At 46.3% G+C, this 22651-nt stretch overlaps 1 pseudogene; it reads right to left on the bottom strand.

Annotated features, from left to right (window-relative positions):
* Positions 1-18366: 18366 nt before the first annotated feature.
* On the bottom strand, positions 18367-18484 carry LOC126428692 (5S ribosomal RNA; annotated as a pseudogene).
* Positions 18485-22651: the final 4167 nt, after the last annotated feature.

Below are 22651 nucleotides of genomic sequence, written 5' to 3'. Positions count from 1 at the left end.
TGTTTGTGAATCTCTATTGCTTCTCTATACATGCGCGCATGATCATGGGATGTTCGTGCAAGAAAGCTTGTCTCATTAAATTTAATTTCGTGGTTCCCATCCCGAAAAACATGTTCAGCTACGGCCGATATTTCGATGTGTCCTAAGCGACAGTTCGGCTACGCGGGTGTTTACACTTCTTTTCGTTGTTCCAATATAAACTTGTCCACAACTGAATGGAATTTTGTATACCCCAGGTGTTGCTAGGGGGTGTCGGGCGTCTTTTGCAGCTCTTAAATATTCCTCAATCTTTTCGATGGGTCTGAAGATTGTTTCGATCCCATACTTGGCCATAACTTTCCCGATACGGTCCGTGGCTTTATTAACGAACGGTAGAAAAACTTTTCCAATAGGTGACCGTTGTTGCTCTGGACTTCTGGCTTCTTTTCTTCTTTGACGGAGGGCTCGATCAATTTCCTTACTGGTATATCCGTTTTTCACGAAGGCTGACCGTACGTGATTTAGTTCGTGTTGTAAGTAAGCCGTCTCGCAGATTTTGTTGGCTCTGTCCACCAAGGTTTTCATGGCACCTCTGTTTTGCGTAGGATGATGGTTTGATTCCTTGCGGAGGTATCGATCCGTGTCAGTTGTTCTTTCTAAATATCTTGTGGCCCAGTGTCCCATCCACCCGTTTAATTACCAACACATCCAGGAAAAATTAAGTTGGCCGTTCCTCTTTCTGCATCGTAAAGTTTGTCTTCAGGTTAATAATTTTCAGATGCACCAAGAAGACATCCAGCTCTTCTTCACCATGAGTCCACACCACAAATGTGTCATCAACATAGCGGTATCAATTAGCTGGCATTTTCTGGCAGTCTGCAGCGCTCGCTGTTCTAAGATCTACATAAATAAATTGGCAACAGCTGGGCTGAGTGGGCTTCCCATCGCCACCCCGTAGATCTGTTAGTGAAACTCGTTGCTGTACTGGATAGTAGATTCGTCTTCAGGAACGGACTGCCTTCAGTTACCCGCGGCGTGGTAGAGGCTGAATTCTCTTTGCCATGATTAGTAACAGCTACAGAAGGGTTCCGAATGTTGTTGTTGTTGTGGTCTTCAGTCCTGAGACTGGTGTCTGAATCTGCTTAGTGTATTCATCTCTTGGTCTCCCTCTACGATTTTTACCCTCCACGCTGCCCTCCAGTACTAAATCAGTGATCCCTTGATGCCTCAGAACGTGTCCTACCAACCGATCCCTTCTTCTAGTCAAGTTGTGCACACAAACTCCCCTTCTCCATAATTCTATTCAATACCTCCTCATTAGTTATGTAATCTACCCATCTAATCTTCAGCATTGTTCCGTACCACCACATTTCGAAAGCTTCTATTCTCTTCTCGTCCAAACTGTTTATCGTCCATGTTTCACTTCCATACATGGCTACACTCCATACAAATACTTTCAGAAATGACTTCCTGACACTTAAATCTATACTCAATGTTAACAAATTTCTCTTCTTCAGGAACGCTTTCCTTGCCATTGCCAGTCTACATTTTATATCGTCTCTACTTCGACCATCATCAGTTACTTTGCTCCCCAAATAGCAAAACTCATTTACTACTTTAAGTGCCTCATTTCCTAATCTAATTCCCTCAGCATCACCCGACTTAATTCGCCTACATTCCATTATCCTCCTTTTGCTTTTGTTGATGTTCATCTTATATCCTCCTTTCAAGACACTGTCCATTCCGTTCAGCTGCTCTTCCAAGTCCTTTGCTGTCTCTGACAGAAATACAATGTCATCGGCGAACCTCAAAGTTTTTATTTCTTCTCCATGGATTTTAATACCTACTCCGAATTTTTCTTTTGTTTCCTTTACTGCTTGCTCAATATACAGATTGAATAACATCGGGGAGAGGCTACAACCCTGTCTCACTCCCTTCCCAACCACTGCTTCCCTTTCATGTCCCTCGACTCTTATAACTGCCATTTGGTTTCTGTACAAATTGTAAATAGTCTTTCGCTCCCTGTATTTTACCCCTGCCACCTTCAGAATTTGAAAGAGATTATTCCAGTCAACATTGTCGAAAGCTTTCTCCAAGTCTACAAATGCTAGAAACGTAGGTTTGCCTTTCCTTAATCTATTTTCTAAGATAAGTCGTAGGGTCAGTATTGCCTCACGTGTTCCAGTATTTCTACGGAATCCAAACTGGTCTTCCCCGAGGTCAGCTTCTACCAGTTTTTCCATTCGTTTGTAAGGAATTCGCGTTAGTATTTTGCAGCTGTGACTTATTAAACTGATAGTTTGGTAATTTTGACATCTGTCAACGCCTGCTTTCTTTGGAATTGGAATTATTATATTCTTCCGAGTGAAGAATGAAGAAATCTTGCCTCGATGCTTTCACCTGCCGACCGCTCGCAGACGGCGGAGTGGGTTTTGCGGTGTAGGTGACCTCATGTGTTGTCATAGAGCGATTCCGTGTAGAGCGGGGGAAGGGGACACGCGCGGGGCTTAAGTGACCTCCTAATGGACAGTCTCGCTCACACACATGGGGCGGTCTGAGTGGGCGGCGAGGGGAGGGGGTTAGGGATGGGGGCCGGATTGAAGGTGGTGTGGGCCTCGGCGACACGCGATACGCCGACAGCGCTTTGGGCTTCAGCACAGACGTGACTCACCGGGGAAAGTCCAGCCTCCAGAGGACCGCCGTTTGCTGCAGCACAGCGGCGGTACTGACCGCAGGGTTCATCCCGCGTGGGGGCCGTTACTACAGGACAAGGAAGGCTCTGAGCACTATGGGACTCAACTGCTGAGGTCATTAGTCCCCTAGAACTTAGAACTAGTTAAACCTAACTAACCTAAGGACATCACAAACATCCATGCCCGAGGCAGGATTCGAACCTGCGACCGTAGCGGTCTTGCGGTTCCAGACTGCAGCGCCTTTAACCGCACGGCCACTTCGGCCGGCAGGACAAGGAAGACTAGGGCTCGTACAGAGGCATACAGGCAAACATTCCTCCTCCACTTCATTAGCGAGGAGATTAGGAAAGGAAATGAGAGGCATCCGTACAAACACAACACATCTACAGTGTCAGACAAAAAAAAAAAGGGTGAAGCACTCAGAAGACACAGTCGAACGTCATTGTAACTAGGTACACATGCATACAGTCGGCTGATATGTAAATGATTCAAGTTGAAAAATCTCTGTTCAAAATGGTTCAAATGGCTCTGAGAACTATAGGACTTAACATCTGAGGTCATCAATCCCCTAGAACTTAGAACTAGTTAAACCTAACTAACCTAAGGGCATCACACACATCCACGCCCGAGGCAGGATTCGAACCCGCGTCCATAGCAGTCAGTTGGTTCTGGACAAAATTTCTGTGCCAGGTAGATCAGGTACCATAGTGCATAAGTGTTGTTGGTGTTTAGTGCTCATATTTAGTGTTGTTCTTGTTTAGTGTTGTTCATGTTTAGTGTTGTTCGTTTGTAGCGTTGTTCGTTTTTAGTGTTGTTCGTTATTAGTGTTGTTTGTGTTTAGTGTTGTTTGTGTTTAGTGTTGTTTGTGATTAGTGTTGTTTGCGTTTAGTGTTGTTCGTGTTTAGTGTTGTTACTGGGCCTCATAAAGTATATAAGGGGCGTGAACAGCATCAGATGTTGAATGATCACTGTGAAGGACACGGAGTTGCTATGTACTCGTGTGAGACAGCGTTATCAGCATATGGCAGATCTTCAGAGGGGCCTCATTGACATACTGGGCTACTGGTCCAATCACATGTAACAGTGGCTCAGTATGGAAACGTGAGAGCAGGGCATAAGTTCGGGTCGGCTACGTCTGGCCACCACAAAGGATTTTCACCTTATTGTCCAAATTATCAGCTCGTAACCTCTTGATAGCTGAGCCCGCATTCCGAGAAGTGGTGGTCTCCCAGCAATATTTTTTATCATCCCGCACCATTTTTTCGGTGAGTAGCAGCAGGTGGATTATCGATTTCCGTCCCATGTGCAGGCTTCTTTTAACACAACACAAGCGGTGGTGTCGTGACATGACCGGGAAATACTTGGTGATGAGCCAAAACATTACGACCACTGCCCATCACGAGTGAGAATGCCTGCTGGTGGTGTTGCGGGCACGTGACGCAGTAAGGAAAGAATGTGAGTGGAAGAGACAGGAATGGGCAGTCAATATAGCAAAGAAATGGGATGCAGATGCGTAAATCCACTAATATAAGCGGCTTTGACGAAGGGTACATTGCTGTGGCGCTGTGGCTGGAAACGGGAATCTCTGAACCAGCGAAACTGGTCGCCTGCGGGTTTACATCTGTCATCAGCACCTACAGAGAGTAGTTGACGGATGGTGAACTAAGTGCCGTATGGCACTGGGCGATCAGGTCTCACGTACAGGTTGGAGGATCCCCCACCGTGTAATCCGGGACAGGCAGCGATCTGTAGCAGATCTGACAACAGAGTACAACGCTGGTGCAGGAACAAATGTTTTGGAGCACAGTGTTCAAAGTCCGTTGTTGAACATGGAGCACCACATCACACGACCCTTACGGGTTCCTGTGTTGACGCCAGTCGTGCTTAAGTCTGGAACCGCGCTGCTCCTGCGATGGCAGGTTCGAATCCTGCCTCGGGCATGGATGTGTGTGACGTCCTTAGGTTAGTTAGGTGTAAGTAGTTCTAAGTTCTAGGGGACTGATAACCTCAGCAGTTAAGTCCCATAGTGCTCAGAGCCATTTGAACCTGTGTTGACCCAGCAACATCGTGCAGTGGTCACAGTCTCACTGAGTTTCCACCGTGGATCGATAGATACGTGTCGCCTGTTCCAATGAATCACATTTCTTGTTGCACCACGTCGATGGTTGGGTCCTGACACGCCGCCATCGAGGAGAATGGCTGCTTCAAACACGCACTGCGCCACAGATGCAGGCCGGTGAGGGCAGGCTTATGTTATTGGATACAGTGAGTTGGGCTTCCATGGTGGCTGTGGTGGTCATCGACGACGTCATGACAGCGGTGAATGCTATGTGAACATTACTGCGGACCACTTCCATCGCTTCATGCTCGAAGTGCCCAGTGCAGCGATGACTACATCTAGCAGGATAACTGCCCATGTTGCAACGTCAGGATGGTGCTACAGTGATTTTGGAAACATTATAATGAACTGACATTGATGCGTTGGCCAGCAAATGTGCCTGATCTGTACCCACTGGAAAACATACCGGGCGCCAGCTTTGTGCTCGTAAAGCACCATCCTGTAATTTGCAGGAATTACATGACCTGTGTAGCTAACCACGTTACTACGGGTTATTCCTTATTATTGGGAATGGAAATACTTATTGCTTATGAAATCAACGTGAGAAGAATAGGGTCGCCACCGACTCAAACCATACAACTAATCAAAGATTTGGTCGAGTCGGAAAATAAATTAATTTGATCACAGACCAAAAACTCACAAAAATGCATACATTGTGAGGTCGCTCACAGCGGATACGATGTAATTAATAGTATTGCCTGTGCACTGTTCACGACAATCAAACATTTAAAATAAAATAGAAAATGCATGAACACTGCATAAGATCAGCTCCCAGCAACACACCTGAAAATATGACTTAATCTAAAGCATTTGTTATAAAATACAAGAGGAGACTAATCACTGGACCTGTGCATAAGGAAACGCATTGGATGTGCTAAGGGGAAAGCGACGAGGTGAGGGGCTTTGGCGCAGAAACGTAATCTCGGAACACAAGAGAAAATTGTAGATAAAATCAATTACTCCCAAGATAAGGATGTGAGCCATGTACACGATTCCTGATAACACATGGTTTGTGGAGACACAATTTCTAGGTACAGTGCCAAATTCCAACAATATCACATCACACAATCATGTTAACATTATCTAAAACAAACATGCGATCGGACAGTTAGTGATGCCGGTAGCCCAACAACTATAATGTTCTACCATGTAGTTGGCTCCCCACGGACGAAAGACACGGAAAATAAGGAAAATTTACGAGAAGGCAAGGCTCTAAATATTTAGAAAGGTGAAAGCTTATACAGGCACAGCTGAAGGCAAACAGACATTCATACAGAAGCGAGTGCTCACTTCTTATCGACACCTTTGTGTGGCGCTCTTCCGGCGGATCCAAGTCTGCTACAGAAATTTGCTAAAAGAAAAATCAGCCAAAGTTTTGCATTCCTTGCTGCGACAAGGCAAAGCAATCTTCCAGATTTGAAAAGCGAGACCAAAGGCTAACAGCTCTCCCCTCGCCAAGTAACAACGCGCCACGCGGTCAGTCTAACTAACCCTTCTTCGACTGGAGCACAGCTGTGGACGCTTCCCGTACCGGCGGCAGACTGCCTCCCGCTTCTCCAGCCTCTTCCACGCTCCGCGAGGACCGGAAAACCCCAAGATGCCATTTCCGCCACCAACCTAACGCAGGTGGATTTCTCACAAGTAGCGGAAACCTCTTTGCCTACTTCATCACTGCGAGAGTTGGCTATTCTGTACAACTGCTGCTGAATCTGTACGACTATCGCAGACTTTCTGCAGCAGACTACGCCACCGTCTAGCAACGTGACACACAACCACATTCACTCAATCACACTACTATGAGAGTAAAGAGAATAGAGAAACGAGGAAAAGAAAGAGAAATGGTAATGAAAATGGGCTACTGGACTAATGAAAGGTGGCTACAGGACCCTTTCACCTGTCTGCAGACATCTGGTGCCGCACACTTCTGGTGTCGTTTCAAGGATTTATAGAATCCATGCCAAGCAGAATCTCTGCTGTACTGTATTTGAAAAGTGGAACATCTCGCTACTAAACAGGTGGTCATAATCTCTTGGCTCATGGGTGTATAATGTTGATGAATGGAGTCTCGTTGTGTTCTGCGACAAACCTGGCTTCTGCGATAGTGACATGACTATCGTCGGTGAATACGGCGGCGACCTGGGGAGAGGCGCCATTCTTCCGATGTTTCGGAAAGGCGCGGCGGTGTTACTGCTGAGGTGCCATCGGGGGTTGCCTCAGGTCACGGCTACTACTGCCCGCCCCCATTAGCTGGGTGGTCAACGCGGCGGAATGCCACGACAAGGGGCCTGGGTTCGATTCCGGGCTGGGGCAAAAGATTTTCACCGCTCAGGGACTGGGTGTTGTGTTGTCCTCATCATCATTTCACCTCCATCCCCGACGCTCAAGTCGCCCAATGTGGCGTTGAATGCAGTAAGTACAGGGTGTTTCAAAAATGACCGGTATATTTGAAACGGCAATAAAAACTAAACGAACAGCGATAGAAATACACCGTTTGTTGCAATATGCTTGGGACAACAGTACATTTTCAGGCAGACAAACTTTCGAATTTACAGTAGTTACAATTTTCAACAACAGATGGCGCTGCAAGTGATGTGAACGATATAGAAGACAACGCAGTCTGTGGGTGCGCCATTCTGTACGTCGTCTTTCTGCTGTAAGCGTGTGCTGTTCACAACGTGCAAGTGTGCTGTAGACAACATGGTTTATTCCTTAGAACAGAGGATTTTTCTGGTGTTGGAATTCCACCGCCTAGAACACAGTGTTGTTGCAACACGACGAAGTTTTCGACGGAGGTTTAATGTAACCAAAGGACCGAAAAGCGATACAATAAAGGATCTGTTTGAAAAATTTCAACGGACTGGGAACGTGATGGATGAACGTGCTGGAAAGGTAGGGCGACCGCGTACGGCAACCACAGAGGGCAACGTGCAGCTAGTGCAGCAGGTGATCCAACAGCGGCCTCGGGTTTCCGTTCGCCGTGTTGCAGCTGCGGTCCAAATGACGCCAACGTCCACGTATCGTCTCATGCGGCAGAGTTTACACCTCTGTCCATACAAAATTGAAACGCGGCAACCCTCAGCACCGCTACCATTGCTGCACGAGAGACATTCGCTAACGATATAGTGCACAGGATTGATGACGGCGATATGCATGTGGGCAGCATTTGGTTTACTGACAAAGCTTATTTTTACCTGGACGGCTTCGTCAATAAACAGAACTGGCGCATATGGGGAACCGAAAAGCCCCATGTTGCAGTCCCATCGTCCCTGCATCCTCAAAAAGTACTGGTCAGGGCCGCCATTTCTTCCAAAGGAATGATTGGCCCATTTTTCAGATCCGAAACGATTACTGCATCACGCTATCTGGACATTCTTCGTGAATTTGTGGCGGTACAAACTGCCTTAGACGACACTGCGAACACCTCGTGGTTTATGCAAGATGGTGCCCGGCCACATCGCACGGCCGACGTCTTTAATTTCCTGAATGAATATTTCGATGATCGTGTGATTGCTTTGGGCTATCCGAAACATACAGGAGGCGGCGTGGATTGGCCTCCCTATTCGCCAGACATGAACCCCTGTGACTTCTTTCTGTGGGGACACTTGAAAGACCAGGTGTACCGCCAGAATCCAGAAACAATTGAACAGCTGAAGCAGTACATCTCATCTGCATGTGAAGCCATTCCGCCAGACACGTTGTCAAAGGTTTCGGGTAATTTCATTCAGAGACTACGCCATATTATTGCTACGCATGGTGGATATGTGGAAAATATTGTACTATAGAGTTTCCCAGACCGCAGCGCCATCTGTTGTTGAAAATTGTAACTACTGTAATTTCGAACGTTTGTCTGCCTGAAAATGTACTGTTGTCCCAAGCATATTGCAACAAACGGTGTATTTCTATCGCTGCTCGTTTAGTTTTTATTGCCGTTTCAAATATACCGGTCATTTTTGAAACACCCTGTACTTGTCCTCGGCAGCCGAACTTCCCCGAGTGGGGGACTCCAGGCCCACAATGCCGTATGCTCATTTTCATTTCGCGGCTGCTACTTATTTTGGAAACTGCGACAACACAGTCGTACTTCTGGGACACCCCGTGTCCTCACGTGTCGCCCCTCATGTAACACTACCGTGGTGCCAGTTCTCAACAGAACAATGCCCGTCTCCCGTATTACAATTACAATTTGCAAAAAGCCGCGAAATTTTTAACGATTGCTCAGCTGAATGTGTACTCCTTATACGAATTTCAAGTAATTAAAAGAAGTCTGGACATGGCACAGTCTTTTTATGGCAAATGAAGGTGCGATTGAAAAATGAGCAAAATCACGGAAGGATTTTCCACGAACGAAATCACTAACATTTTCACGTTTTCTCTTCGTCTTTAGTATCCGTAGTTTCAACTAGTTTGTGGAAAGGTTTTTTCCACAACTGGCATTAAAATGGACTGATGTACGACATAAATGGATCCCGTACTTGATAAAAAGTGAATTACAGGCCACTTTCAACTAAGATAATAAGTGCAATGATTTTTCAAGTAAGTAAAATCAAACAAAAGCATGCTAATACTTATACATTCTTCACTAAAGTATAATAAAGGCCAATAAGTCACAAAAAATAATTCTGTGTTTCGTTTGTCCTGGTTGAAAAAATGAAATACAGATTTTTTGACCAAATAAAAATTAGTCCGTCACAGGGTAAAAAAAAAAAAAATCTGGCGACAGTAATGCTCACATCTCACTGGCGACATGCACATCCCTTGTTTACAGTTGTTAGTTCGAATTTCCACCGTAGTTACAGCGCTGACGTCGCTTTCACGCCAAAAGTGAAATCAATCTACCTACATTACGGGCTGTCGATGTGTTTATCTGCCCAACGTTTCCTCTTCCAGTGTGAGGTAGTAATGATTCAGAAAGCAGTTACAGACTCAAACAAGCTCAGCAAGCCGCACTGTTTGTACGTATGCATCCACACAAAGGTCAGTTGGTGACGTCATCGCGCCATCTTAAGACCGCGGAGTCGCGCCGAGGTTACGTTACGGAGCATCTACAGGGAAAGAGTAGTCGTGGTTTGTTTCATTCAGCACTAAGGCCTTCAGCTAGCCTGATTTCGATCCTTCATCTTTTCTGTTGAAGGTGTTTTTGTGTTTTGGAAGTTTGTGGCCCCTCTCAACATCCTAACACAGTAATGGTTCGATCTTGATAAAACTACACTCTCTCTATAGGTTAATTAACCATTAGCTACTTCGGCCATTTTAGAAGGAAAATTATTTACCGCATGATGGGTATGAAGCATTACAGGAATGATGTTTAGGCTGTGCGCTGCAAGATCTGCATTGCTGTCTAAGGGCACTGCAGTGGTGGACTGTGCGGCTGGCCCCGGAGGAGGTTCGAGTCCTCCCTCGGGCATGGGTGTGTGTGTTTGTCCTTAGGATAATTTAGGTTAAGTAGTGTGTAAGCTTAGGGACTGATGACCTTAGCAGTTAAGTCCCATAAGATTTCACACACATCTGAACATTTTTTGAGACTTGCCACTAGGTGCCAGCACTGGTGCGGCGACGTTGGGTTGAAACACAAGCTTCAATGCGCTTTACAGTTAAAGACAGGCAACATGGGTCTGGACAAGGTGAGCAGGGCTTCACTCGTAAAGCTGTTTTATAAAAACAACAACACGGCTGCTGCTCTTTGCAGGTATCGACGTATCGAGGGAATACAGAGATATCCTCTTTCCACAGCAGGGTTGAAGAACATGACTCGGAAGATCGAATTAACTGGCAGTTTGGGAATTGTTCCTGGGATGGGGCGACAGGCAACCGCGCCTCAAGTTGTTGAAGAAGTTACTTTTTTGCCATGGCTGAGAATGCTGAACGCAGCGTGTGATCTTCAGGCAGTGCATGAGCTGTGACACGAAAGCTTAACACTCCATGGTCCACCGTTCGAAAAGTGCTGTGAACAGTACTGTGAAATGGTATTTGCAGTATGTTTCCCGGCTGTCGTGGATGCACATGGTCGTCATATTGATCAATTTTTGTAAACTGGAGCGTAAATTTCGTCTTCTTCTTTCACTAGTGCCTTGTCCGACAGTTTTCGCAGGGTCGGCATGGTTACAATGGATTTGGCATGGTTAATTGAAAGGGGTGACTGGATGCCCTCCTGCCGCCACCCTGTACCCCCCACCAGAATGGAATCAGTGTACCCCAGCTGTCTGCGTCAAGTGTACGTCATGAAAGAGTGCTAACGTGTTCCGAATGGCTGCGGGTCGTGTAATTGAGGCAGGACGTGGTGACCAGGCCAGTATTCACCTTGTGGGATGTGGAAAACCGCCTAAAAACTATACATCTAGGCTGGCCGGCACACTGGCCCTCGTCGTTATCCCGCTGGGCCGATTCGTTCCGGGGCTGGCGCGCCTACCCGAGTCCAGGAAGCAGCGCTCTCAGCTAACCTGACGGGTCAAAACAGGAGCATAAACATGGTACGCAGTTAACACATGGTACTTTCTCATGCGGAAATTAAAATGTGTTTCCTTGAATTGTTTATTCGTTATTCCTCTTCCTCATGTCCTCACAAAGTTTCATTGTCGTTAGATGATTCGTTTTTCAAGGGGGCCCTCACAGGTAGCAAAGGTTTAATTATAAATAAACTGTATGTAGTACAGGAAAAACGAATCTGTGGATCCCTAGTGCGAGTACCGATTTAACCGTCCTTCCCAGACGATAGTTGCTCTAGTGTTCGCTAAGTCAGTTGTGGATGCTTCTTTTTGAAATTCCTACGCTCACTTGACGTCACGTGAGAGAGATTATATACATTCCTGCTGTGGTAAGCGGCGGCTGTAGGTTGTCTGCAGTGTTCAAATCCTCTCGCATCTTTCTGCACTGATTAATCACAGAGTCCACACCGTGGCTTCTCAGGACTGTGCTGATGCAGTCTGTGAGTGTGTTTATGAATGAGAGGAAAACTTTCCCCTCAGCTGATTCTTTCTCAATACAAACCCGATATATTTTAGGATGTAGTGGGCTATTTATTTCTTTGTCAGAGCATCCATTTCTGGTAAAAGCACTCACTGAATGATCGATGTCTTCCTCTAGATGTTGTAGTGAACAGATCATGTTAGCCCCGTCTACCAGTGTTTGTTTTCGCTAGGTTGATGATATTTTTGTTGTAAGGCCTCCTTCAAAAAAAGAGAACACTCAGAATTTCTAAACTTTTTGCTTGATATTAATTATGAAGTAAAGCTAACTGTGAAGATGAGGAAGTAGGCCCAATTCTGAGTTTTCGATGTACAGGTATAAGATATTTAGAAAACCAGACAGAACTTTACGGTACAAAATGTACAGTAAGCCTTCTTATATGGATAAATACCATGACATAAATTCCAATAGCTATGTGAAGCAGAAAAGAGCAGTCCTTCCCATATAAAATACCTGTCACACAGGGCAGCCTATACGCCAGGGGTAGTAAAAGCATTTTTAGCAGGGGGCTACAAACACCACAGTGCTGATACTCGTTGAGCCTGGCTCTTCTTTGTCAAACTTGGTTGACTTCGATCCAAGGGTTTGGGACGAGTTCAAGAACATACTTATATTATACAGGGTGCTCCATAGATAGTGACCGGGCCAAATATCTCGCGAAATAAGCGTCAAACGAAAAAACTACAAAGAACGAAACTCGTCTAGCTTGAAGGCGGAAACCAGATGGCGCTGTGGTTGGCCCGCTAGATGGCGCTGCCATAGGTCAAACGCATATCAACTGTTTTTTTTTTTTTTAAATAAGAAGCCCCGTATTCATTACATATTCGTGTAGTACGTAAAGAAATATGAATGTTTTAGTTGGACCATTTTTTTCGCCTTGTGACAGATGGCGCTGTAATAGTCACAAACGTATAAGTACGTGGTATCACGTAACATTCCGCCAGTGCGGTCGGTATTTGCTTCGTGATACATTACCCGTGTTCAAATGGACCGTTTACCAATTGCGGAAAAGGTCGATATCGTGTTGATGTATGGCTGTTGTGATCAAAATGCCCAACGGTCGTGTGCTATGTATGCTGCTCGGTATCCTGGATGACATCATCCAAGTGTCCGGACCGTTCGCCGGATAGTTACGTTATTTAAGGAAACAGGAAGTTTTCAGCCACATGTGAAACGTCAAACACGACCTGCAACAAATGATGATGCCCAAGTAGGTGATTTAGCTGCTGTCGCGGCTAATCCGCACATCAGTAGCAGACAAATTGGGCGAGACTCGGGAATCTCAACAACGTCGGTATTGACAATGCTACATCAACATCGATTGCACCCGTACCATATTTCTATGCACCAGGAATTGCATGGCGACGGCTTTGAATGTCGTGTACAGTTCTGCCACTGGGCACAAGAGAAATTACGGGACGATGACAGATTTTTTGCACGCGTTCTATTTAGCGACGAAGCGTCATTCGCCAACAGCGGTAACGTAAACCGGCATAATATGCACTATAGGGCAACGGAAAATCCACGGTGGCTGCGAAAAGTGGAATATCAGCGACCTTCGCGGGTTAATGTGTGGTGCGGGATTATGGGAGGAAGGATAATTGGCCCCCATTTTATCGTTGGCAATCTAAATGGTGCAAGGTATGCTGATTTCCTACGTAATGTTCTACCGATGTTACTACAAGATGTTTCACTGCATGACAGAATGACGATGTACTTCCAACATGATGGATGATAAGTTCAAAAAGGTAAATGTATCACATTGGAACAACCGAAATAAAATGTTCAAACGTACCTACGTTCTGTACTTCAATTTAAAAAAGCTACCTGTTACCAACTGTTGGTGTAAAATTGTGAGCCATATGTCTGTGACTATTACAGCGCCATCTATGACAAAGTGAAAAAAAGTGGTCCAACTAAAACATTCATATTTCTCTACGTACTACACGAATATGTAATAAAAAATGGGGTTTCCTATTTTAAAAAAACGCAGATGATATCCGTTTGACCTATGGCAGCGCCATCTAGCGGGCCAACCATAGCACCATCTGGTTTCACTCTTCAAGCTAGACAAGTTTCGTTCTTTGTAGTTTTTTCGTTTGGCCTGGTCACGATGAATGGACCACCCTGTATACATATACTCTGCTTCATATATGTAGCAGACAGATTAATTTCTACTGAAGTCTTCCTCTGTCTTCGGCGTCGTGCAGTCGCCCATGCGCGGTTTCATGGCATGAAGCTTTCTTGGGACGCTTCACAAGACATGGTGTTACATAATGACACAGGTGAATATTGAAACGACAATAACTGTTAAAAAAAAGAGAAGACTCTTACAGTAGTGGAGGGGAAGTTGAAGGTGAGGGACATGGGAGGGTGGGGTGGAGGTTAGTGATAATCATGGTGAGCTGCACGCAAGTATGTAGAACAATTACCAATCATGATATCGGGGGGAACATTAACTGGCTTCTCAGTTTGGAAATAAGTGTAATTTCTCTGAGATTTTGAGCAAGATCCGTCCTGAGTCAGGTTCCTGATACACAAGATGATTCTGAGAAAAGATTACATTATGCAGTGGTACAGTGAGGGTTTTGCTTTTTCGAGAAGAAGTACTTCTGCTACTCAATTTGGAGAGAATTTTTCGAGCAGAAGATAAATAAGACGATCCCAAAAGCGCCATGCGACTAGCACGTAAGAACAGGCATGGCACATACCTTCGGTCAGCCAATGGTGTCTTTTGCATCTAGTTAAGGTACTAAAACCGTCGCTGTGACGACGTCCAGAACAGCAGAAACTGCCAGTATGTCTGGCGCCGTTTGCGCTCTCCTTGGTGCGAAGGCAGCAAAGAGGAACGTCCACTGTGGTCTGGTCAGTGACAGCACAGGACGGAGAAGTGGCTGCAGGGCGTATTTTCAGATGAATCCCAGTTGTGCATTCAGCTCACGAAGGAGGTACGAGCGTTTGGAGGATCCAAGGAGAACACCGGTGGCAGACTGCATTCGTCATCGTCAAACTGGCCCAGTAACCGTGTGGTGGTATGGTGGAGCAATTGATAACACAACTGGATCACCTCTGGTAAGCACATTCTTGAACAGTACGGGTTACATTTCTGCTGTGTTAAGGCCGGTCGACATCTCTGGTATAATGGCATTCAACATGACAGTGGAAGAACACATGTTGCCTTTGTCCTGACCTACCTTGATACAGAGGATGTTGACTGTTGCCCAATCAGCACGTTCTAGAAATCTCTTACTGTTTGATATCATGTAGCCATGGGTCCTCCAGAGAGTGAAATATCAGCACTCGCCAGTCATTACGACTGATACAACCTGAGAGGTGGCATGAGCCCCCTCTCATATTTCTATCTTACGATTTTCCTCTCTAATTGCATGCAGTGAAAAGTCGCTATTCCTTCACACGCGGACTTCCCACGCAGCGTCTCTCGTCACCCGGGTGGTCCGGTGACAGGCGGGCTCTGTTGATCTGGAAAGGGTTAAGCCGACGGGTGTGAGGAAGTCGAGTGAGTGCTTTGCAGACGCCGACATTGTCAGAAGACACGCCCGGAGGGGTCTGAAGTAGCGGCTGGGCTAGAGGTTCCGTTACTTCGCAGAAACTTAGCGAAAACACTTTCTGGCGGGCTACCAGTGAGGCGTGGGAATGACTTGTGTACCCAGGCAGTTGTGGCGGGAAAATTCCCGCGCTTTCTGCAAAATAGTAACTGTGATTGGCTTGCTCAGGGCATAGCTCCGTGACGTAGCAAAATCAGCGCAGAAATTGGCGCCAAGAATCTCCATTGGTGGAATGGTAGTGTTCCGGCAATGGAGTGGAATTTTCCGCCGGTTTTCGAGTTGCTGATTGGAACGTTTAACCACGGCCACTGTCGTGGGGGCGGGAATGTTGTGTGTTCGGCCTGTACGGGTGCTCTAGGTAGTCGGCTCTCGCCTTTCGGTCGAGGACGTCGAAGCAACCAGCCATCGCCTCCGGTACGCCAGATCGTGTTCTGGCAGTTAAGAAGACAGTTTGGTAATGTATGACCGCAGCACCGGCAGATAGGGATTTTCCTAGGTGATAATCAGAGCTCAGCAGAGCGCGCCTGTTCGTCTTTTTCTAACTTTGTTCTGTCTTGGGTAGCAGCAATTAATGTTGGGTTGGCTATGTGTTTTCTCTTAAGATTTGAGTTGCAAGGAATTGGCTCCACATACCACTTCGTCATAATCCTCACAATCTAGTTTAGGGACAACTTCACATTCACAGCGTTTGTTTGAGTATCCAATTTGAGCCAATTTGATGTATTGTAAATGTTTCATGTGTTTTTGTTTATTATTTTGTGTTTAGTCTTAATAAATCATATTGTTATTTTGGACAGAACTTTCATTCTAACATCGGTAGAGCAACCCTATCATTCCTCACTATGTTAATGAAACCTTCGTTTATTTAACTTATTTATCAAATTAAATTATTGCAGGTGCCAAACTCTCTTCTACTCCACTGGCAGGGTTGATTAGAGTCAGTTCGCGTATTTTTTTTAATCCTTGTGCAACAGCAAAAGTCGGAGTTAGAATAGGGGGGGCTTAGAGCATCATTTACATATGTAGATTCTAGAAGAATTTAGTGTTAAATACACTGCTAGCCCCGGCACCTCGCAAACCTACTGTATACATTGTCTCTCACAAAAGAAGGTGAACCACCCAAAAGACGTGGGTGGATGTCACTACATACACACACACTCACACACATACACACACACACACACACACACACACACACACACACACACACCAAATGTTATATAAATGAACAGAGTTGCAATTCTGTCTGACAGGTAGAAAGGCTACCAGAGGGTGTTACTGTTGTCGATTTTCACTACTGTTAGCAGGCCTGTGAGGGTATATAATGGAGGTGAACAGCATCAGATATTGACTGATGAGTGCGAAGGACACAGCGAGACAGAGTTACCAGCAGTTGATTGTGTGTGATAGAGGGTTATGTTTGAGTCTCCATTTGACCAGCTGGTCGAATCATGCAGTATCAAGAATTGTGGGGCAATCTGATGTCGCAGTGACCTGATGCTGGACTGCATGGAAATCTGACTCCATACTCATCGTCAATGTACTGATAGACCCCATCCGACCACCACAAGGGGTGATCTTCAAATCAGTGCCTCCAATCTGAGAACAAGAGGTGGGTTCCCTGCAAGATGGTGTGTCATTGTGTACCATTGGTCAGGGACCAGCACAAGCCTGGGTGGGGAATTCCCGACCCATGTGCAGGTTAACGCCACAACCGAAATGGCTGCATTTTGATTGCTGCTGTGACCAGAAAGCATGGACTGCTGATGAATGGCGTTGCATTCTGTTCAGCAGCACTACATCATATGATCCTCATCGCCAAACATGCTAGCAATGTGGGAAAAGGTCCCATTTTTCCAGTGGTTTGAAGAGGTGTCACTTCTGGCATCATGGTGTGAGTAACCATTAGGTCATGGTTGGTAGTGATGAGAGAGCTCTTGACTGCACAGACATCTTGCGCCGCGCGGGATTAGCCGAGCGGTCTGCGGCGCTGTAGTCATGGACTGTGTGGCTGGTCCTGGCGGAGGTTCGAGTCCTCCCTCGGGCATGGGTGTGTGTGTTTGTCCTTAGGATAATTTAGGTTAAGTAGTGTGTAAGCTTAGGGACTGATGACCTTAGGAGTTAAGTCCCATAAGATTTCACACACATTTGAACAGACATCATGCGCCAGCCGCTGTGACCGTGCGGTTCTAGGCGCTTCAGTCCGGAACCACGCTGCTGCTACGGTCGCAGGTACGACACCTGCCTCGGGCATGGATGTGTGTGATGTCGTTAGGTTAGTTAGGTCTAAGTAGTTCTAAGTCTAGGGGACTCATGACCTCATATATTGTGTCCCATACTGCTTATAGCCATTTGAACCATCCTGAACAGACATCTTGCATCCTCATGTGTTACCTATCATGTGACAAGACAACACTCGTCCACTTGTGGCATATGTTTATACAGGCTGCCTTTGTGATATCGTGTATCGACATCACCCTACTGTCTTATCACGATGGCTATGGAATAGCAAGTTTCAGGCCAACGCTGATAGTGATTGTGCGAGAGCCGGCGGACCCGATGGAGCACACCCACTGACCCACAGCTCCAGCAGCTCTGTACTTCGAGCACCCTCTGCCACTGCAGTATAGGATGGCCCGTGACAGCGACTTAGCTCGGAGACATTTGGCCATGGGACAGTACACAGAAGTTGCCTAGTCACTGCTCCAACTACATCATTGCTGCTGATGTAACAGCTGAACTCTGTTACTTGTTCCCTCATTTGTACTGAGTCCTCATATCTTTGGAGAAACATAAGCTAAGTAAATCTTCTCCTTGTCGTGTTGAATTAAAAACTAAACTCCTCCCGAACAGGTCATGAAGGCCCGACGGTACCGACCGGCCGCCGTGTCATTCTCAGCCGATAGGCGTCACTGGATGCCGATAGGGAGGGACATATGGTCAGCACACCGCTCTCCCGGCCGTATGTTAGTTTCCAAGACCGGAGCCGCTACTTCTCAGTCAAGCAGCTCCTCAGTTTGCCTCAAAGGGCTGAGCGCACCCCGCTTGCCAACAGCGCTCGGCAGACCGGATGGTCCCCCATCCAAGTGCTAGCCCAGCCCTACAGCGCTCAACTTCGGTGATCTGACGGGAACCGGTGTTACTGCTGTGGCAAGGCCGTTGGCCCTTGTTGTGTTAACTTGTTCACTAATCATTTCGGCTCCTTCCAGCTTTCCTTCGGCGACAGTTGTGTAGCCCACCTCTCCTGACCATTGTGCACAAGGTCATACACAGCCGTCCTCATTATGTTGAGGTACCTGGTGTGCCCAGCAAAATGAGCAGTTCAGTGCCCAATGGGACGTGTGGAACCAGCGCAGATATCAACTATGTCCCAGAGCTAGTATACAGGATATAAAGTACCAGTTGCCTCATGAAAGGATACAACGCTTTATGAAACTCTCTTCAACCAAATCAATGCATACCTGCAGGCCAATGGATGCATTTTGATATTGATGAGAGGTTTTATATTGCCAAGCTCTTTGAAGTCTGACTTGACTTTGTGATCGCTGAAATAACATCAACCCGTGAAGTCTCATTTCGTTTCTCTGTCCCCTTCCGTTTGCTTCATTTTTTGTATCAGTTGGTGTATTTACTTGTTATTGGCCTCTGGGTAAACTAATACAGGCAATACAAAATTGAAGGCTTTCTTTCCCACTTTATGGTAAATAATTCACCATAAATTTTGTTGAAATTAAAGATAGCGCTGTAATCCATAAAGTGAGCGCAATATCTCTGCATTTTTGGTGGACAACTAGTTTCTGTATAGGCTAAACAAAGACAAATACACAGAATCTCTTCGATTCTATTTTAATGCCAACTTTTAAGAAGTATTTTGTAAACAGTTTATAAGTGTTTATATTCAGTGACGCCAAGGATATCATCACATTCGAATGAAGCAATTGTTTCATTTTAACCAGCTCCTTAAGCAGCCTGTCTGACACATTTGTGTTTTTAGGGCAGCCACTGTAACCCCAACATGTGATTGACATCCTGGATCTACACTGAGTTGCAGTGTGTTGAACCTACGGCGTGAATTTTGTTGAAATGTTTTTGATAGCTACCTGTGGTTGAATTTGAGTTTGGCGATAGCCTGCTGTTGATTTTGACAGACGAATTACGTTACATACCATACTTTTCATGGTATCATTGTGTCTCCGGTACATGTAGGTTGATCTATCTGTACTAGTTGCGTCTGGCACATCTTCAAGGTTACAAACATTGCAACAGCGCCTACAGAAAAAACACTATCTGATCAAAAGCATCACCCAATATGAGGTATGACCAACACATCCTCCTATAACAGGCTGAGCTCTGCTGAGACCTCTGAATGTCAGTGGAGGAATGGCAGTCCACGAACATCAGTATGGGATATGACCAACTTATGCTTCTATGATGAGCTGAACTCTGCTGAGGCGTCTGAATGTCTGTGGAGGAATGGCAGTCCACGGACATCAAAAATAATTCAAATGGCTCTGAGCACTATGGGACTCAGCTTCTGGGGTCATCAGTCCCCTAGAACTTAGAACCACGTCCATGCCCGAGGCAGGATTGGAACCTGCGACCGTAGCAGTCGCGCGGTTCCAGACTGAAGCGCCTAGAACCGCTCGGCCACACCGGCCGGCCTCAGCTTAGCTGTGGTCATTGTAACGTACTCCTTGTTTGCACAGAAGAGCGCATTTTACTTTATTTCCAGTTTTGCTATTTTACATACGCGAAGTGAATGTATCAGCGCTGCAGTACGTACAGAGTAGGAGCGAGCGGTAGGTTCCCACACTGGCTAGCAGAAGCAGCCAGCACATTCTCCAGATCTCTCACCAACTGAAAACGTCTGGTCAATGGTGGCCCAGCAACTGGATCGTCACAATATGCCAGTCACTACTCTTGATGAACTGTGGTATCGTGTTGAAGCTGCATGATCAGCTGTACGTGTACACGCCATCCAAGCTCTGTTTGACTCAATGCCCAGGAGTATCAAGGCCGTTATTATGGCCAGAGGTGGTTGTTCTGGGTACTGATTTCTCAGGATCTATGCATCCAAATTGCGTGAAAACGTAATCACATGTCAGTTCTAGTATAATATATTTGTCCAATGAATACCCGTTTATCATCTGCATTTCTTCTTGGTGTACCAATTTTATTGGCCAGTAGTGTATTACTGTACAGGGGAGACATTTTAATTGAAAGTCGCTTGCCTGGTGTCGGCGGGTAAGTACGATACCGCAGTGCATGTGTTGTTCAAATGTACGACAGAAAGTTTGTTCGGACATGTATTTTTCGTTATGGTCTTTCCATTATACGGTTGATGGCTGTCCACATTCGAAACTGCGAATACATTTATCGTATGCCCTTTTATACTGAATCGTGACAAGTAGCGGTGAATTCGAGGTTACATAGGGGTGCCTGGACACTTTTCGTCACATTGTCCTGATTAAGAGACTGGCTGCTTCATGTACAGAGTCTGTTTTGCTGGCATGAGCTGCAGCTGAGAAATCACGTGTCCCATTGCGTCAGTTTGGCCGGTGGTGTGCGGTGGTACTTTGGAGGGCGGTTTTTCCGTCGTCGTCGTCGTCACAATTCCTCCAGTGTCTGGAGACAAGGAGTCCGGGTGGCAGGGCAGCGCGACAAAGGGACCTGTCTGAGGGGGAGGGGGTGAAGGGGGGTGGGGAGGGTGAAGGAGGGAAGTGAGACAGGAAGGAAGGGCGACTTATCGATCTGCGTTTTACGACTGCGGGGGCGGCACACGGGCTGGGGTGGAGTGGCGGTCAGTCTGGGGGTGGAGGGTGGAGAGGCCGCGTGGCGGGGGCAGAGGCAAGATTCAGAGGCAGGTGGCTAGCTGTGGCTGAGGCTGCAGCCGACATACGCGGCTGCTCTGAGTGAACACCTGCTCTCGCCGCAGTCCCACCCAGCGGCAGTACTTTGCGGGTGTACTCCAAGTAGCTGACATACTGGTGCGGCCTGTCAAGTTATTGTTCTAGCTAGCATAAACAAGTCGACATTTGGGCACCAGGTACACAGAGCACATTGAAGCGAAAGGAAAGATTTAGGGAATGAGGGTAAACACTAAGGAAAGAGAAGTAATTGCACTGGGAGGAAACTAAAAGGTGAAGATAATGCTGAATCCAAAAGTATTAGAACGCGCGAATAGCTTTAAGTACAGGACAAAAGCGGACTGTGAAGAGAGTCACAAAAAAATACAACCAGAATAGTAACGGTGAAAGGAGCATTTTATAAGGAAAGGAGAATATTCTGCAAAATGGTTCAAATGGCTCTGAGCACTATGGGACTCAACTGCTGTGGTCATAAGTCCCCTAGAACTTAGAACTACTTAAACCTAACTAACCTAAGGACAGCACACAACACCCAGCCATCACGAGGCAGAGAAAATCCCTGACCCCGCCGGGAATCGAACCCGGGAACCCGGGCGTGGGAAGCGAGAACGCTACCGCACGACCACGAGATGCGGGCAATATTCTGCAGCAGTATGGAGAAAGTTTTAAGGAAAAGTCTAAAAAAAAAAAAGGTTTTGTATGGAGTGTCCTCCGGTGCGATACTGAATCGTCGAGACTGGGGAAGAGAGATAGAACAAGCCTGGAGGCTTCTGAAGTGTGGACATGAAGGAGAGTGGAAATAGAATAGAGTAAAAAATAATGAGGTACTGAGAAGAGTGGGAGGAAAAAAAAGAAGGAAAAGAAACTCGATTGGACACATTTTAAGAAGAAGGTGGGGTTCATAAAAACGGTATTAGAGTGTTAGGAAGGGTATGTGGAAGGAAAAAAAAACATGGTTCAAATGGCTCTATGGGACTTAACTTCTGAGGTCATCAGTCACCTAGAACTTAGAACTACTTAAACCTAACTAACCTAAGGACATCACACACATCCATGCCCGAGGCAGGATTCGAACTTGCGACCGTAGCGGTCGCGCGGTTCCAGACTGTAGCGCCTAGAACCGCTCGGCAACCCCGGTTGGCTATCTGGAAGGAAACAGGAGGCGAGGGAGGAAGAGATTTCAGGTCCTGGATGATGTGGTGGACGGCAGTAAGAAGGAAAGAATGGGTCACATGGAATGGAAAGTCAAAGGACCTGCTGATATAGCAGAAAACTGGTAATTATGACACAGACCACATTGGAGCCAACGCACACATAGCCGCTGTACCAGCATTCGAATCTATCAGGAAAGTGTGGCGGCGAGGCGCACAGTACTACTATAAACCTCCCTTCCAAAAGTTTATAACTTGCTGTCAACCCCACTTTCAAAGCGCCACCGTTGCCTACGACAATGATAACGCGGTA

The sequence above is a fragment of the Schistocerca serialis genome, chromosome 12 (genome assembly GCF_023864345.2).
Source record: "Schistocerca serialis cubense isolate TAMUIC-IGC-003099 chromosome 12, iqSchSeri2.2, whole genome shotgun sequence".
Classification (NCBI taxonomy): Eukaryota; Metazoa; Arthropoda; class Insecta; order Orthoptera; family Acrididae; genus Schistocerca; species Schistocerca serialis.
The sequence above is the reverse complement of the archived record's forward strand: the minus strand, read 5'-3'. Positions and strand labels throughout refer to the sequence as shown.